Consider the following 16,259-nt stretch of genomic DNA (forward strand, 5'->3'; position numbering starts at 1 on the left):
CATTGGTGAGCTTACTAATCGCAAAGAGACTGGCAGACCATGTAAGGCCTCCACAGCTGATGACAAAATAATTCTCTCTATAATAAAGAAAAATCCCCAAACACCTACCCGACAGATCAGAAACACTTTTCAGGAGTCAATGACCACTGTCCGCAGAAGACTTCATGAATAGTAATACAGAGGCTACACTGCAAGATGCAAACCACTGGTTAGAGGCAAAAATAGGATGGCCAGGTTACAGTTTGCCAAGAAGTACTTAAAAGAGCAACCATGGTTATGGAAAAAGGTCTTGTGGACAGATGACGAAGATTAACTTATATCAGAGTGATGGCAAGTGCAAATTGTGCAGGAGAGAAGGAACTGCCCAAAATCCAAAGCATACCACCTCATCTGTGAAACACAGTGGTGGGGGTGTTATGGCCTGGGCATGTATGGCTGCTGAAGGTACTGGCTCACTTATCTTCATTGATGAATCAACTGCTCATGGTAGTAGCATAATGAATTCTGAAGTGTATAGACACATCCTATCTGCTCAAGTTCAAACAAATGCCTCAAAACTCATTGGCCGGCAGTTCATTCTACAGCAAGACAATGATCCCAAACATATTGCTAAAGCAACAAAGGAGTTTTTCAAAGCTAAAATATGGCCAATTCCTGAGTGGCTAAGTCAGTCACCCGATCTGAACCCAATTGAGCATGCCTTTTATATGCTGAAGAGAAAACTGAAGGGAATGAGCCCCCAAAATAAGCGTAAGCTAAAGATGTTTGCAATACAGGCCTGGCAGAGCATCACCAGAGAAGACACCCAGCAACTGGTGATGTCCATGAATCGCAGACTTCAAGCAGTCATTGCATGCAACAAAATACTAAACATGACTACTTTCATTTGCATGACATTGCTGTGTCCCAAACATTATGGTGCCCTGAAACGGGGGGATTATGTATAAACACTGCTGTCATTTCTACATGGTGAAACCAAAATGTATGAAAATTGCCTTTATTAAAATCTGACAATGTGCACTTTAACTTCATGTGATTTTTTTTCTGTTACAATAGACAATAAGTACATGATTAGGCCATTCGGCCCTTCGAGCCAGCACCGCCATTTAATGTGATCATGGCTAATCGTCCCGAATCAGTACCCCGTTCCTGCCTTCTCCCCATATCCCCTGACTCCGCTATCGTTAAGAGCTCTATCTAGCTCTCTTGAAAGTATCCAGAGAACCAGCCTGCACCGCCCTCTGTGGCAGAAAATTCCACAGACTCATAACTCTCTGGGAGAAAAAGTGTTTTCTCATCTCCATTCTAAATGGCTCCCCCCTTATTCTTAAACTGTGGCTCCTGGTTCTGGATTACAAATCTCAAATTATGGAGTACAGAGGCAAATAAATAAATTATGGGTCTGACCCAAACATTATAGAGGGCCCTGTACCTATTTGATATCAAACTACAAAGATAAATTATGTAGCTACATTTGTCTCTCAGATTTTATTCACTTTCCTGTCTTGCAACCTTGTGACAGGTTGAGGCCATCACTTCTGACCATGATGTCACTGGAACAGAACTTTATGACATCATAGCAGATAGAGACTTCATAAAATATATGTACCCAGTTTGCCTTTAGAGAGTAGTTGAACAAAATAAACAGGCCAATAAAGAAGCACTCCAAATGCTGGTAAGTATTAAAATATATACCGTTACCGCATTTAAGATTTATTGTAAATTAGATCATTAAAGCCTGAAGAAAGTTCAGAAATGATCTCAAAGGTTAAGTTAACATTGATTTCTGAAAACATTCCTGTGGAAGTCAAAGATCCTGAAAATAACAAAAGAGGGATTCGAAGCATGGAAAATAATGGGATAGGTGCAATGTCACGTGTGCATTGGTTTGTGGTAATCTCATTGTACCTGGGTTTAGTGTTGGTTTTAAGCAAGCAGGGATGATGTAGACTTGCATGATCCAAACTAAATTTGGCATCAAGGATTATCCGCAGGGTGTTTGAATGCTCTGCTCATGACTGTGAGTTTCACCTCCGGCAGCTCATTCCAAATACCAGCTGCACTTTGTTGTGAAAGGTCTGGGCTTGAAGGTGCAGCCTGATCCAAACTCCGATGGACATAGACCCCAGAGACCATGGATAAATAAAAATTGACGGGCAGCTGAACATATCTAATGTACTGGCTGATTTTACAGAGAAATGGGCAGTTTATCTCAACCTTGACATTAATGTAACAGTATTCCAGGGATCTTCTTAGCATTGATTGGGTAATTCCATAAAACATTAATCATGGCCATGCAATGAACTTATGCAGACCATGGCCATAACGATGAAGACTCTAAACACCAGCATTCTTAAATAGAGCAAGAGGGACACCCTAACCGTGGATATGTAATGCAGCACTTATCTGTGTAAATATGCTCTTCAGCAGAGAGATACTGAGATTTGACTGGCCCATGAGAGTAATGATGGAAATAGGGTACCAGGAAATAGGACTTCTACTCCTGGTGTTCTCACGTGTCATCCGTCACACACCACAACCTTCAATATTTATCATCCTGCCTCCTTATAGCCAAGTGTGCATCTACACAGGGTGAAGCAGTTTGTCGTGGCCTTCACGTGCCAGAGGTCATCAGGCAAGAGCATCAGTACAGCCAACCTAGGGATTTAAGCAGCATGCCTCCACCTTTTCTAATGTCAATGGCATTGTACTGTTTATGAGTGTTACAAGAGGAAATGTCAAAGATTAAAATGATTTAATTACCAGGACATTATACATTAAAGTAATTATAATAGAGGAAAGGTATTGATTTTCCTGGCTACCTATATGTCTACATAATTACTTTATGAATAATTATGTAGATTTACACAGGTAACCAGGGAAATTGCTTCTTGCTAGCTTCCACAATCAATGATTGCCCTCAGCCCAGTGCCTGGTTACAAGTGTTTTGATCACATGGTTTTTGTGTCTAGCAACTGTTGCTAGAGGTCTCAGGCTTCAGTTCTTCTCAGTGCTTCAGTGCGAAAAAAAAATTATGAGTGGAGAACTTTTGTGACAGTTGTAAAGTTGTAAAACCATCAAAGGGATGAAATCATAACTTCGTAGAATATTTATGCAGGTAATTTAGAATTTTTGTGTTAGCTCTTTGTGAAAATGCTTCTAGTTTCCTCTCAGTAATACAGAGACTGGGATATCTGAAAAGGTAAAGAACAAGAATAACTTAAAAATCTGAAAAGTAAATGTTATATTTTGCTTAAATCAAAATGTACTGCAAAATAATGGTGAGTGTGACAATACGGATTCACTTTAATAGACCTCAAACAATTTAATTTCCAACAAACAACTGCGCATAACTATTTTACTAACTAGCAATGTAAAGCTGAATAAGAAAATGTAATTGGGGAAACAAAGTGAAAAGTGACAATGTGTAGAATTTCCAATTCATTGGGATTACGCATCTCACTACTTAATTAAGTGCCCTTAAGCATTAACATTGAAATAAAGCGAAGCAGTTTAAAAAAAAAAAGCTTTGCATTCAAATCGTGCATTTAATGAATTACATGGTTGTACTTACATGGTGGAAATATTGGCCTAAATGTACCAAATAGATATAGTTTGATTATATGTGTAGGAAATAACTGCAGATGCTGGTTTAAATTGAAGCTAGATACAAAATGCTGGAGTAACTCAGCGGGACTGGCAGCGTCTCTGGAGAGAAGAAATGAGTGACGTTTCCGGTCGAGACCCTTCTTCAGACTGATGTTAGGGGAGTGGGCAGGACAGAGATAGAATGTAGTCGGAGACAGTAAGACTGGTGGGAGAACTGGGAAGGGGAAGCGGATGGAGAGAGAAGGAAAGCAAGGGCTATTTGAAGTTAGAGAAGTCAATGTTCATATGCTGGGGTGTAAGCTACCCAAGCAAAATTTGAGGTGCTGTTCCTCCAATTTGCACTGGGCCTCACTCTGACAATGTAGGAGGCCCAGGACAGAAAGGTCAGATTGGGAATGGGAGGGGGAGTTAAAGTGTTGAGCAACTGGGAGATCAGGTAGGTTAAGGCAGACTGAGCAGAGGTGTTCTGTAAAACGATCGCCGAGCCTGCGCTTGGTCTTGCCAATGTACAGAAGTTGACACTTGGAACAGCGGATACAATAGATGAGGGTGGAGGAGGTGCAAGTGAACCTCTGTCTCACCTGAAAAGGTTGTCGGGGTCCTTGGATGAAGTCGAGGGGTGAGTTAAAGGTTCAGGTGTTGCATCTCCTGCGGTTGCAAGGGAAAGTACTTGGGGAGTGGGTGGTTTGGGTGGGAAGGGACGAATTGACCGAGGAGTTGCGGAGGGAACGGTCTCTGCGGAAAACAGAAAGGGGTGGAGATGGGAAGATGTGGCCAGTAGAGGGATCCCGTTGAAGGTGGCGAAAGTCCCCCTTACTCCAACAGAGTCCCCCTTGTCCTCGCCTTCCACTCCATCAGCCGTCGCATACAGCATATAATCCTCCAAGCCCTTCGCCACCTACAACGACCAGAAACGTCACCCATTCCTTCTCTCCAGAGATGCTGCCTGTCCCGCTGAGTTACTCTAGCATTTAGTGTCTACCTATAGTTTCATTATATAATCTTCATTAAAAAATTGTAGTGTGAATGTATGGTTTTGCAAAGTCAAATGTGTGGACAGTTAAGTATTTCACCCAAGTTTAAATTGAGAATTGGCAACAGAAGATGAGAATCAAAATTGGACTGGTGCAGCATGTATTGTAGACAAACAAATCACATGAATTTATAAAACCCCTCTGGAAAAATCTTCAGGTAATCAAAACTCCACTCCAGCTAATGGTAAAGTCTCACCATATTTAAAGTCAAGGATATTTAGTTTTCATATGCACCAGGATGAATCGGAAATTCCTACGGTGCAGCTTTACAGGCACATTAGAGCAACAACACAACAAATAAATATACAATAAACAATGCTACAAAGTACCAGTTATATCAAGTAACCAGACCTCAATAGTGGAATCCAATGTACAGGCACCTCGCGTTTTACATGGACATTTAGTTGCTGAAAAACAGCGTGTTATTCAAACATGCTTAAATTTAACATGTACAGTTCTACGTAAATTTGAGCGCATTATTTTTAAAATACAGCACATAAATTGGTTTTTGGTATTAATTATACAAGCACATTATTTCAAAAACACATAGATCAAACATGCATAAATGCAAGATGCCTGTACATGGTGCCTAACTATTATATCACCCAAGGTAGAAGTCAAGTTTTCTAGTTTATCGTCATATGTGCAAGGATAGTGAGGGACAGATAAGTTGAAATTGTTGCTTGCACGAGCACCTTTCTGGTAAGGGCATAATCCTAAGGTTTTCCCATGATAGGTGTATCAAAAGCAAATTAACATAGGTTTAAGGGAAGAGGTAAGAGTTTGAAAGGGGATCTGAGGGGTAAGTGTTCTACTCAGAGAGTGGTTGATGCCGCATCTACACTAGTCCCAGCTGCCTGCACATGTCCCATATCCCTCTAAACCTTTCCTGTCCACATACCTGTCTAAATGTATTTTATATGTTGCTTATAGTATCTGCCTCAATTACCTCCTCTGGCAGCTCGTTCTATATACCCACCACCCTCTGTGTGGAAAAAGTTGCCCTTCAGATTCCTATTAAATCTTTCCCATATCAGCTTAAACCTATGTTCTCTGGTTCTTGATTCCCATACGCTGGGTAAAAATCTCTGTGCATTTACTCTATCTATTCCCTTCATGATCTTATGCACCTCTGAAAGATCACCCCTCATCATGCGCTCCAAGGAATAAAGTCCTAGTCTGCCCAACTCCCTATAGCTCAGGCCCTCAAGTCCTGGAAACATAATCGTAAATCTTGTCTGTACTCTTTTCCAGTAACAATATCTTTCCTATTGCAGATACCAACCTATCTACATGAGACGTCACTTTCAAGGAATTATGTACCTGCACTCCTCGATCCCTCTGCTCTACAACAGAGCTCTGAGCACTATGAATGTCCTGCCCTAGTTTAACTTCCCATTAAACTCCATTAACCATTCATCAGCCCAGTCCACTTGTGCAACTGATCAAGATCCTGCTGTAATTTTTGATAGTTATCTTAGCTATCTACAGTATCACCCCCTTTAGTGTAATCTGCAACTTGCTATATATTACTGCAAAAATCCAAAAATAAAAGCCTAATTATTTTTATTTATCCATCACCTTTCTTTCCAGACATAGTCCAAATGTAAAGCTATCTGCATGCCTGAGGAGAGGCACTGGCTGGATATCATATTCAGTAGGAATCAGGCCACAGAAAATATTCAGCCAACCCAAACGTGGTAAGGGCATAAATGTGGCTATGCAGAAGTGTGTTATGTAGGTTGCGGGTGATAAACATATGTGGATGGGATAGTAGAATTTCTACAATGGAAGTCCAGTGGTTCATATTTCTTAGAGGCCTCATTGTTTCTTTTGTTTTGATTGTATTCCTCCCTCATTCCACCACTTGTCAAACTGATTGACATGGCTTTCACTCATTGCTGAGAAAGCTGTAAGAGTAGGTGGATCTGACGCACAATCCAGGGGAATAGAAGCTTCTCTACAGAAGATTAGTTGACCATCTGAGAAAAGGCAACATGTAATTTACTAACTTTTTGTCCAATGGCCCAAGGATGAGAGGGGCTTAGTATCTCAATTTGTAGTAAACTGAGCTATGACATTCTGCCAAGTAGTTTGCCTGTTTCTAGTTAGTTCTTTACTGCTGAGATCCTTTTATGTCCATGTGGAAATAAAAGTTCATTTAAAACAAAACACTGAAATATCCCAAGATTTATACATCCATACTACACCATCCTTTTTCTGAAGACAGAATTATAGAAATAGTGTAGAAAAGAACTGCAGTTGCTGGTATATACTGAAGATAGACACATAGTGCTGGATAAATCAGCAGGTCAGGCAGCATCTCTGGAGCAAAAGGATGATTGACATCTAGACCCCGACTTCCTCCAGCACTTTGTGTCCCATCTTCTATTATAGAAATGATGATTGTTTTAATATTTGAGACCACATATTGCATTCAGTGGAAAATGTATTGGTTACTTATATTACTAGTTAATCATAGTTGTACTTTGTGGAAATTTATTTTAGGATGAACTGATGAGCGGAGGGGGACTCTGAGTAAGATGGCCAAAAATCACAGCCGTATGTGGTAGCGTCTTTTCTAAAATCAATATAAAGCGCAAACAGGAAGTGGTCAAGATTAGTCTTTTAATTATATATAGAAGGCAAGGCAACTTTAATTAGGCAAGGCAACTTGAATTAGGCAGGCAACTTTAATTGGGCAAGGCAACTTTAATTAGGCAAGGATACTTTAGGCAAGGCAACTTTAATTAGGCAAGGCAACTTTAATTAGGCAAGGCAACATTAATTAGGCAAGGCAACATTAATTAGGAAAGGCAACTTTAATTAGCCAAGGCAACTTTAATTAGGCAACATAGCTTTAGCATTTCCAAACCAAAGGCAACACAGCTTTAGCATTTCCAAACCAAAGGCAACACAGCTTTAGCATTTCCAAACTATATTTTCAAACCACATTAAGGGCACTGACAGGTCAGTAAAACCACTCACAGTTTAGTAGACATGTGGTCAGTGTTATTCACAGCTCAGACTGAGAGACATGACCCTCTCGCTTCCCCCATCTTGCAGAGACTGACTGAGGCACTCAACACTTCCGGGTTTTATAGTCCCTCCGGAAGGGGCATGGCCTTCAGGAGAGAGAGAATCTCAACATTTTTTAAACACTAATAACTCTTTTATTTTTAATCAATGGAAAAAATCCTCTTGTCCTGCGCAGCGCAGGAGGACTCTGAGTAAGATGGCCAAAAGTGGCAGTGTATTTTCTAAAATCAATATACTGAACAACAGGAAGTGGTCAAGATCAGACTTTTAGTAATATCGATTTATGTTTTGTGCATTGTGTCTGAATCTATGTGCCTGTGGTGCTGCTACAAGCAAGGTTTTTGTTGTACCTATATCTCGCCGTACTAGTGCATATGTCAACATACTCAGCTTGACTTGATTACACTTGAAATTCTTTAAAAAAGGGAACTGAAAATATGGCCAACAACATAACCAAGCAGAGCAATTGTCAATTCAAATCACGTAGCAGTGATTCTATCTGATTAAGCTTTCACCAAAATGAATGAAAGCTTCCCTCTGTTTTTATTTAATTTAGCCCAAAGATATAATATGTGTTGACTTCAATTTCTGGGTTATATTTGCTCAACTGTTGCCCATACATTCACAGAAGGGACTGAGTTTGCAACAATGCCTGGAACCAAAGATCCTTGGTCACTTCTGCATTCCTCAAGGCTATGTTTTTCAACTTGAAATGTTTTATTCATACATTGTATACTAGATGCAGTTTTGGAGATTGTACAAACATGATAGGTTGTTTACAAGGGGCAAGTTTACAGCAGAGCTCTGGAACAGATTTAAGTACTTCTATTCAGGATGTAGCCAACATTACACTATTTATAGCCTATATTTAAGAGAGTACTTAGCTATTGTATAGTTTGAACCATATTATTATGTATAAATAGACAAGTAGATGATAATGTTGCGTGCCAAATGTATTCTGTTTGATGGTACAAATTTCAAAGGGTGCTTAATGTGATGGCTGATGTCCAATTATGACCCATAATGTCTTTTATTATTGCAAACATGAATTGCGCAAGAATAGGCTGTTGTATTCAAAAATGAGATGATTTATGTTTAGCCAGATGGCTTCCTGTGGATTGTGCTTACATCTGCAAAGAATGCAAAAAATAAGCCTCTTGCCCATTTCTTAACTTCAAATTAGCATCCACACCTCCAGATCCCAAGGCCACAGGTTTTAAAATTCCTTCCTCAAACTCCAGTTAATTTCTGTCCCATAGTTATATAGTCATACAGCAAGGAAACAGGTCCTTTGACCCAATTTGTCCATGCTGATTAGGTTTTATAACAGTGCTAGTTCTATTTGCCTGCATTTGGTCCATATCGCTCTAAACATTTCCTATGCATGTACACATCTAATTGCCTTATAAATGTAACCTAGACAGATTCCTCTGGCAGATTGTTCCATATACCCACAATCCTCTTTGTGAAGAAATTGCGCCTAAAGTTTTTTTTAAATCTTTCCCCACTCACCTTAAACCTGATTCTAGACTGCTCTACCTGGGAAAAAATTGTGACTTGATTTTGTATCCCTCTGTAAGGTCACACCTTAGTTTTCTCTGCTCCAGGGAAAAAAGCCCTAGCCTATCTACCTCATTGTAACTCAAGCCCTCAAGTCCTGGTACCATCCTGGTAAATCTTTTCAGCACCCTTTCCATCTTGACATCATCCTTCCAATGGCAGAGCAACCAGAATTGCACGCAGTACTCCAATTGTGATTTAACCACCATCTTGAACTGGAAACATGTCACTCACAGTGCCCTCCATAATGTTTGGGACAAAGACCCATCATTTATTTATTTGCCTCTGTACTCCACAATTTGAGATTTGTAATAGAAAAAAATCACATGTGGTTAAAGTGCACTTTGTCAGATTTTAATAAAGGCCATTTACATTTTGGTTTCACCATGTAGAAATTACAGCAGTGTTTATATATAGCCCCCCCTCCCCCCCCCCTCCCCCCCCTTTTCGGGGAACCATAATGTTTGGGACATAGCAATGTCGTAAATGAAAGTAGTCATGTTTAGTATTTTGTTGCATATCCTTTGCATGCAACGACTGTTGAAGTCTGCGATTCATGGACATCACTAGTAGCTGGGCGTCTTCTCTGGTGATGCTCTGCCAGGCCTGTATTGCAGCCATCTTTAGTTATGCTTGTTTTGGGGGCTAGTTCCAATTCAGTTTTCTCTTCTGCACATAAAAGGCATGCTCAATTGGGTTCAGATCGGGTGATTGACTTGGCAACTCAAGAATTGACCATATTTTAGCTTTAAAAAACTCCTTTGTTGCTTTAGCAGTATGTTTGGGATCATTGTCTTGCTGTAGAATGAACCACCGGCCAATGGTTTGAGGCATTTGTTTGAAATTGAGCAGATAGGATGTGTCTATGCACTTCAGAATTCATTATGCTACTACCATCAGCAGTTGTATCATCAATGAAGATAAGTGAGCCAGTACCTTCAGCAGCCATACATACCCAGGCTATAACACCCCCACCACCGTGTTTAACAGATGTTGTGGTATGCTTTGGATCTTGGGCAGTTCCTTCGCTCCTCCATACTTTGCTCTTGCTATCACTCTGATATAAGTTAATCTTCGTCTCATCTGCCCACAAGACCTTTTTCTAGAACTGCGGTTGCTCTTTTAAGTACTTCTTGGCAAACTGTAACCTGGCCATCCTATTTTTGCCTCTAACCAGTGGTTTGTATCTTGCAATGTAGCCTCTGTATTTCTGTTCATGAAGTCTTCTGCGGACAGTGGTCATTGACAAATCAACACCTGAGTCCTGAAGAGTGTTTCTGAACTGCCGGACAGGTGTTTGGGGATTTTTCTTTATTATAGAGAGAATTCTTCTGTCATCAGCTGTGGAGGTCTTCCTTGGCCTGCCAGTCCCTTTGCGATTAGTAAGCTCACCAGTGCTCTCTTTCTTCTTAAAGATGTTCCAAACAGTTGATTTTGGTAAGGTTTAGCTGATGTCTTTAACATCTGGTTTCTCAGTCTCATAATGGCTTCTTTGATTTTCATTGGCACAACTTTAGACCTCGTGTTGATAAACAGCAATAAAAGTCTCCGAAGGTGATGGAAAGAGGAGGAAAGACTAGGTGCTGAGAGCTCTCTTATACCTACATTAAGGAGGCAATTAAACACACCTGAGCAATTACAAAGACCTGTGAAGCCATGTGTCCTGAACATTATGCTGCCCTGAAATGGGGAGACTATGTATAAACACAACTGTAATTTCTACATGGTGAAACCAAAATGTATAAAAATGGCCTTTAATAAAATCAGAGAATGTGCACTTTAGCCACATGTGATTTTTTTTCCATTACATATCTCAAATTATGGAGTACAGAGGCAAATAAATAAATGATGGGTCTTTGTCCCTAACATTATGGAGGGCACTATACCTTCACCACCTCGCGGTCCAAACCTAGGAAATTCCTATTCATCAGCATTGCAATTGTACCTTTACTAGAAAGACTGTTAGTAGTTCAAGAAGAAATCTCACCATCACTTTTCCACTTTCTACACTCTTTCTAGTGACACCTATGTCCCAATAAATAAATAACTTTCTACTAAAGCAAAGGTAATTCAGAACAAATAAAGAGACACAAATGATTGGGGCCCAAATGTTTTAATATAAAATAACATTGATAATTTGGTTACCTGCTTCTTATATTATAAGATCAGCATTCTTCAAATTTCAACAGGTTTGAACGTACAAAGCAACAACTATTGTGAGCAATAGCTATGTGAAGACAAACTGGACTTTTAATATTTTCTCAAAGATAAATTATTTTCTAGTTTAAGTGAAATTAATGTTGACTGCAGAAAAAGGAATACAAATAATGAACTGTGGAAGATAAGATTGTCCAATACATATCGTAGCTCTGCCTATACCGTTAATTGAGATGGGAATTATGTTGAAATATTCTCCTTGTTTTTAGTGCAGTGTCGGTACACTGGAAAGGCACTTCTTATACTCTTTTGTAGCTCATTAGCAACTTCTATAATGAGCTTTTTTATTTTGCTGTGATAGAAAGATAATGCAACAGACAAGTGACAGATTGTTTGCCATTAATTATTTCCATGTTTCAAACCTATTACAAAGCAATTAGAAATCTGACAGCAGATTCACTCTGCATTACTGATAATCTAAAGTGATGAGAAGTGAGAGGTGATGAATATAAATTATTTCTTTTATAATTTTCATAAATTATTACCTTGTCTTTCATGCTGCCAAAACTAAGAGTATATATAAAAACATTGCTGTGCATAGATTGTGTTTTGAGGCATTGTTATCGGATAATAACAGTCCAGAGGGGCCTAAATTGTTTTGACATACAAAACTATTCTCGGCTTACGATTGTCACAATTAAGATATCTCCAGCTATGTTCTTGCACTGAATGATTCACAGAACCTTAAATTCATTTCAACTACTCTAAACTTTTGAATTTCCATATCTCTGTACGTGTTTTTTTTTAAATCTGCACTGTAAACTAGAATGTAGAATGTAAACAGACTGTTCATTCTTAAAGAGCCTCACAATCACCCATGAATTTCCCAAGAAGGATTATTGGTAGTGATTGGTAGTGATGATAGTGATGAGGGCACTATCAGTGATGGGAACAAGATCAAGGACTAGTCTGATGCACAGGACTAAAATTTTCATTGGGCATTGATAGTCGAAGCTTAGGACTGTCTCCAAAAATATTTACAGTTTAGTTTAGAGATATAGTGCGAAAACAGGCCCTTCAGCCCACCGAGTCTTCCCCGACCAGCGATCCCTGCACGCTAAGATTATCCTACACACAATAGGGACAATTAATAATTACACCAAGCCAATTAACTTACAAACCTGAACGTATTTGGAGTATGAGAGGAAATCGGAGATCCTGGAGAAAATCACGCAGGTCTCGGGGAGAACGTACAAATGCCATACAGACAAGCACCCATAGTCAGGATTGAACCCGGGTCCCTGGCGCTGTAAGGCAGCATCACTACCACTGCGCCACCGTTGCCCTTAGTTATGCAGAATAATTTCTGAAAAATAAGCTGATAGAAATAGTTTCTAGTGGTGGAAGGTTCAGAAATCAGATAATGAAGGTGATGAGCAAAAAGCCCCCCAAAATACAGAGAAACTTTGTTAAACAGTGAATGAGCAGAATCTGGGTGGCATTACCAGGGGTATTACCGGAGGCAGATTGAATTGTCGTATCGGAAAGGAAACTGGAAAAATATTTGACGTGAAAATAATTGCAGGGTTATGTGGGAAGCACAGGGGAATGGCACAGCTGGGTTGCTATTGCGTAGATCTGGCGCAGAGTCCATGCACTAAATGGCCTCATCCGTTGCTATCATCTATTTTCTGATTGTGCAGTTTTACTTGTGTCGTCTGGAAGTGTTTAGTAGATTCAAAATTAGGCAAATTACTAGGTTGTGCAATAAAATAACAGATTTATTGGGCCAAAATATCGGTATAGTAGCTTCAACAAGATTCCATCGTGAGACATACCTTTTCCTGCTCTCCATTTTCAGAATTTTGAAAGAAACATGACTTCATTATTATTTGACAATCATTTCCAAAATTTGACAAACCATCAGATTGTTATGAAAATCCACCTGGTTCAGTAATGCTCTATTGGGGAGGATATCTGTCATCCGTACCTGCTAGCCCAACTGGTGACTCCAGACTCATCCCATTTGATTGATTGGAGACACAAGACACTGCAGATGCTTGAATCTTGAGCAATAAAACAAAGTATTGGAGGAACTCCTCAACTCATGCAGCATCAATGGAAATGGTCCCGATCTGAAATGTCATTCCATTTCGCTCCACAAATGCTGGCAAAACCATTGAGTTCTTCTAACACTTTATTCATTGCCTATGTGGTTCACTCTTAATTGCCTAGTCAGCCACTCAATTCAAGGGCAATTGCACATGAGTAATATAAGCCAGTCATGTGCAACTCCTGAAAAAGAAATATAATGTATAAAAGGTACTTACAAAATAATAATTGGCTTGTTTTAATTGAGGCTAAAGGCACTTGTACACTGGGTTCTGGCAGATATGCTGTAATTTAACTTTCTTATCTCACTGAAAAACTTGCATTAATCTATAAGTTTGCAAGTTTCCATTAGGAAGAATCACCCCTTTAAAACAATGTAAAAAACTGTTTTAAAATTAACAATTGATGAATAGGTTATAAATTACTGCTGCTAACTTCCATGGTTATTCTATATTTTCTGTACAGTGATGCGCTAATGTTCAGGCAAACATGGGCACTTTATACATGGGCGAATAGTCTTTGATGTGGTTAAAATATCAGGAACTGGAGTTTTTCAGGACGTAAGCCCCTGGAGAGTAGAAGATGAAAAACTGAATAGATGAATTAATTCTAGGGTTGAAAGTTCAGTAAAGGAGAAATAGTTATAATAGCAACTCAGATGAGGCTGGACTGGAGATTGGCATTGATGCAGCTAATCAGAATGATAGAGTGGATGTGGAGTTGAAAACTTACCTTCAGGTTAAGTTTAAGGTTAAGGTTAAGTAGGATGCAAAATAGTTTGGTTCAGCTTGATACATTAATCAGGCGGAGGGATAAAATGAGACTGAAGAAGGGTCTCGACCTGAAACATCACCTATTCCTTCTGTCCTGAGATGCTGCCTTATCTGCTGAGTTACTCCAGCATTTTGTGTCCATCGTCATAGTAAACCAGCATCTGCGGTTCCTTCCTACACAGAGGGATAAAATTGATGTTTAAGGAACAACATTAGTGATTACAAAAAAATAGTTTAACTCTTCCCTGTATTTAATATTAGAATATTGAAGTCCATCTTGCACTGAATGGAACAGATTGACCTATTCATAAATTCTAAACGACCATAAATTATCAATGAAATTACTCCCAGAGAAGGTCAATGCGAACAATCTACTCCTGCTTATCAAGACCTTCTCCTGCTACTCTGTTATTCATATTTTACACAAACCACGCAAACATCTAACCAGAGAGCACATTAATCGTACATCAGTTGTGAAAAATTGGAAATAATCCAATGTTGTCACAGCACATCAAAGTAAGATAATATTAAATCATTGCTGACTATTGAAAATTGTATGTGCGTGTTTGTTGTCGATATTCAAGATATTAGAGGATTTTTCAGACTGGTAAAGAGTTGCCTTAATGACTATGGGGCACATTAAATGCAATGAACAGATTTTTGCAGATCTTTATCCATTATCTGTTAATATATTTGTACATCTTTTATTTTGGTCTTTCTATGTGGTCTTTCGTCTTCCTGCAGCTGGGCCCTGCTTGGTTAATAAGTTAATAAGTGATAGCAGAATTAGGCCATTTAGCCCATCAAGTCTACTCCGCCATTCAATCTATCTTTCCCTCTTAACCCCATTCTCCTGCCTTCTCCCCATAACCTCAGACACTCGGACTAATCAAGAATCTACAGTATCTATTTCTACCTTAAAAATATCCATTGATGGACTCCACAGCCTTTTGTGGCAATGAATTCCACAGATTCACCACTATCTGACTATAAATTCTTACTTATCTCCTTCCTAAAGGAATGTCCTTTAATTTTGAGGCTATGACCTCTGGACCTAGACTCTCCCACTAATGGAAACATCCTCTCCACATACACTTTATCCAGGCCTTTTGTTCTATCATTAGTCACAAACCATTGATTCATCTTGTGGTATTGGTTTGTTAATTTGCCTTCTAGATTATGTTCAACACACTCGCATTCTATGTTGTGAAATGATCAAGTCGTTTCTGTATCTTCATCTATCCGTTTTCATAATGTGAACTGCACTTTCTCTGTAGCTATTGCACCATATTCTGCATTCTGTTTATTTTCTCTTTCGCACTACCCGATGTACTCATGTAGAGTATGAATTGCCAGAACAACATTCAAAAGAAAGTTTTTCTTGCTGTATCGGTACATGTGACAATAAATCAATACCAATAGCAATTTTCTTAGCCATCACCTTAAAAAGTTCAATCAGATTTCTAAAACATGATCTCCCCCTCACAAAACCATGCTGACTCCTTCTAGTTAATCCCTGCCTTCCCAAGCTAACCGAAATCCTGCCCCTCGGAATCATCCTTGACAATATCCGGCCCACTGATGGATGACTCGCTAGTCTGTATTTTCAAGATTATCTTGTTTTTTTCATTCACAGAACATGGACAAGCACTGAAACAGGCCCAAAGGCCAACAGGTTTTGCATCCATCCTGATGACAACCCAAACTAGGGTCCTATCTTGAGGACCAATTTCCATGTTTACCTTGAAGTCTTTGTTCCCAAAGGGTTCTGCCCACAGACACTTCAATCACTTGCCTGTCCTCATTCCTGAAGCTAAGTACAGACCCTTTCTATGTAGGACTCTATTTACTGCTTCAGATAACACCCTTGAATGCATTTTATGAATCCCTCTCCATCTCAGGTCCTTGCAATATGGTAATCTCAGGCAATATTGAGAAAGTTAAAATCCCCTACTACTGTTATTACCCTATTGCC

General features: G+C 39.4%; 1 protein-coding gene across 1 annotated transcript in view; it reads left to right on the forward strand.

Moving 5' to 3' along the window:
- The first annotated feature begins 3,020 nt into the window (after nucleotides 1-3,020).
- The window catches only part of LOC116984387 (doublecortin domain-containing protein 1-like), a 156,812-nt gene continuing 143,573 nt past the window's right edge, over nucleotides 3,021-16,259 (forward strand). The window contains exons 1-2 of the mRNA XM_033038544.1: nucleotides 3,021-3,118; nucleotides 6,237-6,343. The gene's annotated coding sequence lies outside the window, so the exon portion shown is untranslated. The remainder of the gene's footprint in view (nucleotides 3,119-6,236; nucleotides 6,344-16,259) is intronic.

This window comes from Amblyraja radiata, chromosome 20 (assembly GCF_010909765.2).
Source record: "Amblyraja radiata isolate CabotCenter1 chromosome 20, sAmbRad1.1.pri, whole genome shotgun sequence".
Taxonomy (NCBI): Eukaryota; Metazoa; Chordata; class Chondrichthyes; order Rajiformes; family Rajidae; genus Amblyraja; species Amblyraja radiata.